Source organism: Chrysochloris asiatica, unplaced genomic scaffold, assembly GCF_000296735.1.
Source record: "Chrysochloris asiatica unplaced genomic scaffold, ChrAsi1.0 scaffold00138, whole genome shotgun sequence".
NCBI classification, from domain to species: Eukaryota; Metazoa; Chordata; class Mammalia; order Afrosoricida; family Chrysochloridae; genus Chrysochloris; species Chrysochloris asiatica.
In genome coordinates this window covers 7,892,607-7,897,443 of record NW_006408656.1, presented here as the reverse complement: position 1 = coordinate 7,897,443, position 4,837 = coordinate 7,892,607, and the positions used below count along the sequence as shown (strand labels likewise).

At 41.2% G+C, this 4,837-nt stretch overlaps 1 pseudogene; it reads left to right on the top strand.

Moving 5' to 3' along the window:
* Window positions 1-3,663: 3,663 nt before the first annotated feature.
* LOC102835242 lies at window positions 3,664-4,496 on the top strand (annotated as a pseudogene).
* Window positions 4,497-4,837: the final 341 nt, after the last annotated feature.

Sequence of the window (4,837 nt, the reverse complement as noted above, 5' to 3'; positions counted from 1 at the left end):
CTTTGTCATTTGTTTGATCCCTTCTCTCTTGTTTTTTCATGTGAGCTAAAATTGTCTGTGTTTCCAGGGCATTGTGGGGTTGTCATATTTTATTTAATTGATGATTATATGTTGGTGTATTCTTAGACTCTCACCACCTGTCTCCCGTGGCTGCAGTAGAGAATGGAAGCATGTCTACCGTTCTTGTACACCATTCATGCACCTCAATTAGGGTGGGTTTGCTTGGTGTTGGCTCTTGTCTATCACTGACCAGGTGGAATAGTAGCTGGTCTTGGCTCTTGCCCAGTGAGTGGAGTTGAAGAGGATACAGTTGTGGCTAGACTGTATGGGTGAGGTTACTATTTCCTATTGTATGGGAAAGAGAAAACCCCTCCATTCCTACATGCAAGAAAACAAAAGAGATTAAACAAACAGGAACCAACAATGAAAAGAGAAAATAATAAAGAGAAAAAAGAAATAAAAACAGGCAGCAACCAGAAAAAAAAGGATTTAATAACTGTATAGACAAAAGAGGGACAGGGAAATAGAGCTATAAGAAAGAAAATAAAAGGAAGAAATAAAAAACAAGCAAACAAACTTAAGTGTAACTAAAAAAGAGAAGAGAGACAGAAAAGTGGAGCTACAGAAGAGAAAAATATCAGAGGGAACAAAGATAAGAAGAAGGTAAAAAACACTTGGAAAAACCACGGAGAAGGAAGATGAAAAGAGAAAGAGAGTAGAGAATCGTAAAGAAAGATCCAAAGGGAATTAAATGAAGAGTGGAAATGAGAAACAGAAGAAAAAAAGGACAAAAGCAGAAATGTTGTTGTTGTTAAGTGTTGTCAAGTTGGTTCTGAGGAGTGGTTGGTAGAAAGGAAAGAGAAGAAGAAGAACAAACAAACAGAAACAATGAAACAAGAAAAGGAAGAAAACAAACATAAAAACAGCGTGACCCAGAGAGGAGAAAACTCAGCGGGGAGAAGGAGGGCACCCTGCAAGCCAAGTTGCTCAAACAATGGGTGTGGGAGGGATGTGACAGCAGAGTTCCTGACCCTAGAATGAGTTCCTATGAGGTTCAGTGTTAGCTATGTTCAGGGCACTCAATCTGGAAGTAGTTCGTAGAAGCCCTTGATGGAACTGGTTTCAGTGTCTGTTAGGACTACAAAGCAACTGGGGACAGGGTGGTTGGTTAAATGCTGGTCTGGTGGCTTTGTGGATTTTATAGAAGATGAGCCCACCTGAATCTAGGCACAAAAGCACCACAAGCGAAGTAGTGCAGCTGGCCCCCGTCTTACACAGGCTCTGCTCCTGACCACATGGCTCCGAACTCCCAGAGAACAAGGTGTGAGCTGGGAGTGGATGAAGGTGGAGGTGATCAGACCTCTGGTCACCAGGAGAGTGTGAAGGAAAAGAAGGAATCACGCCTTTCCTATATGTGAATCTGCTCTGCCAGGCCACCTTTTGTTGCCAAAGATGCTCCCAAGATGGTCTCACTACGTATGGCAGGACATTCACCAGCATGTCTCTCTCTCACTCTGTCTGTGCTGAGCTTCTCCTCCCAACATGCATTCAGTCCAATTCTCTAACCTTTCCTCTGAAGTTCAGGGTTGTTGGTTACTGAGCAACCAATAACCTTTTATCTGTCACCTGTATTAGCCTGACTTTATTATTTTTCATAATCATTGTTAAGTAGTGTGGAGTCAGTTCTGACTCATAGTGACCCTGCACAGGGTTTCCGAGGCTGCAAATATTTAAGGGAACAGAAAACCTCATCTTTCTCCCACGGAACAACTGGTAGTTTTAAACTGCCGACCTTGAGGTTAACAGTCCGATTTGTAGCCACTATGCTACCAGAGCTTATTTAAGTGTTATGAAAAACACTAACCATTGCTATTGTTGTTGTTATGTGCTGTCGAGTTGGTTCCAACTCATAAGTGACCCTGTATAGGGTTTCTGAGGAGTGTTTGGTGAGTTTGAACCACTGACCTTGTGGTTCAAACCGACCTTTCAGCCCAGTGCATTAACCCACAGCACCACATCAGGACTCCAAACTAAACATTGTTGTTGTTGTTGTGAAGTGCCGTCGAGTCAGCTCTGAAACTAAATATTAATGACTAAAAATTGGGGAAAGCAATGAAAACTTCTTTCCCCAAAGAGAACTTAGGTTTAAAAGTGCTTGTTTGCTTCCCCTACCCCTCTGTAACTACAGCCAATAAATAATAAAATAGGAATATACTTGCATTTTGCATCAGGGATCAAGGCTCAGCAATGCTTTAACTTATTGAAGGTGGTAATCATAGCAAAAGGCATTGTTAAAACAAAAATTTTTTTTTTTTTTTAAGTTTTTATTGTGAATTGACTGATAGTTTACAGGGGAGAACATCGGCTTTACACTCATCCTATCATATTTCATTTCATTGCAATGATTACAATCCCCTCCGTGCATCATCATTCAATAGTATTTGCTTCTATTCTTTCTGTTTTTTGGTGTGTTTTTTTTTAATGTACACAAAATCACTAAGGAATATATAATCATTTAAACAAACAACCAAAGGTCACATTCTGCAAGCCTACCTCCTAGCCTCCAGCACACAGCCTTTCTCTTTCCATGAGTCTGGAGTCCTCAACTGCTCTATCTCTCCATGTCCCTATCTCTGCCTCCATCTCTGGTGACACTGCTTCTCTGCATAGGGTTCCACATTCTGCTCATGTTCTTCTCCCTTGATGGTCCTAGGATCCTCTGATCCTGAATGTAAGATTAACTACTCCCCCTTTTTGTTGCAAAACTTCTACCTTTACAGTTGTGATAAATGCAATTAGTCATGATAACAATTACTCATATTGAATCACAAGAATCTTATTTCCATCTCCTTTCACCCATCTAAACAAGATGAAAACTATTCAGTGTGAATTCTACCTTCCCCTGCACATTCTGGAGCTAAATTTCCTCTTGAAAATTTATAAGCCAGTCACTTCGTGCCTTTATTGCTCCTCCCCCCTCCCCAATTTTAGGTAGCCAATGTCTAAGTTGCCCATTCCTATCAACCCTGTGTACAGAGGGGATACGATTAATCTTTGATGTGAAGACCCTTTCAGTTAGTATTTTGAGCTACTGCATCCATAAGAATAAGTTAAATTCCTCTAATTGTAGCAAATTACACTTGTTTCCTTTATCAAAATTTAAAAATCTTTTTCTTGTCAAATTCTGATCATCAAGCCATCGAAGCTTAGTCAAATGGGTACTACCTACAAGTTTGGATGTTCTTATGCCTCTCCCCTCACTTCATGTCAGCTGGACGCTTCACTCTCAGCTCTTGCTCTCTGTGGCTATGTCCTTATCCATGGGCTCAGGAGTTTTCAGTTCTCACCACACTTTGGACCAACCAGCCCTTCCTCTTCTCTCTCTCATTTCCAGGTTGATGGGAGTCTATGGATATGGTCTAAGTTAGCCCATATCTTCATTGCCACCTTTCCCCCACTTCCACTCACCAGTAGACCAATGTGGTCACCAGTAAGCTTACATGCCTGCTCATATGTTCCCTTTGAGTTTCAGTCTTGGAGCGGTGTTTGTCCTAAAGGGACTTGATTGCTTGCCTTGATGGTTCCCTAGCAAACAACTTGCTTAAAACAAAGTCTTTAAAAAACAAAACAAATGCTTTCCCTCTTTTTCTGCTCAGTGCAGCCATGGCTTGTGGTCCTATGAAGCATCTTAAATGTGTGACTGCTCAAAAGCATGGATGCTGGACAAACTGACTGGTGTGTTTGCTCCTCATCCATCCACTGGTCCCTACATGTTGAGAGAATGCCTCCCACTGATCATTTTCTTAAGGAACAAACTTAAGTATACCCTGACAGGAGATGACGTTAAAAAGATCTGCCTGGCAGGAGATGAAGTTAAAAAGATCTGCATGCAATGGATTCATTAAGATTGATGGTAAGATCTGAATTGATATTACCTAGCTGTTGGTTTTATGGATGTCTTCAGCATTGACAAAACCGGGGAGACTTTCCATCTGATCTGTGACACCAAGGGTCAATTAGCTGTTCATTGTATTCTACCTGAGGAAGCAAAGTTCAAGTTGTACAAAGTAAGGAAGATCTTTGTGGGCACAAGAGAAAGCCCTCATTTGGTGACCCATGATGCTCACACTATATACTATACTGATCCCCTCATCAAAGTGAATAATACCATTCAGATTGATTTGGAGACTTGAAAGATTACTGATTTCATCAAGTTTAGCATTGATAACCCGTGTATGGTGACAGTAGGTACCAACCTGGGAAGAACTTGTATAATCACTAACAGAGAGAGACATCCTGGCTCTTTTGATGTGGTTCATGTGAAAGATGCCAATAGCAACAGCTTTGTCACCCAACTTTCCAACATTTTCGTTATTGGCAAAGAAGAGAGACCATGGATTTCTCTTCATCCAGGAAAAAGTATCCACCTTACCACTGCTGAAGAGAGAGACAAGAGACTGGCTGCCAAGCAGAGCAGTGGGGGAAATGATCTCTAGGTGATGTGAATAAACAGATCTTTGCATAATTAAAGGTAATAAACACAGAAAAAAAGTACTTTAAACGGGGACATTATTGTATGCCCAAGTCCTAGAACTATGCCTGGTAAAAATTGTTGCTGTTAAGTACCATTGAGTCAGTAACAACTCATAGCAACCCTGTATAGGGTTTCCAAGGAGCAACAGATGCAGCTGGCAGGTTTGAATCACTGACCTTCTGGTTAACAATCTGGTGCTTTTCCTATAGTGCCACACCAGGTACATAGTTGTTGTTGTTGCTAAGTGCCATCAAGTCGGTTCCGACTCATAGAGATCCTGTACAGTGTTTCTGAGGAGCGGTT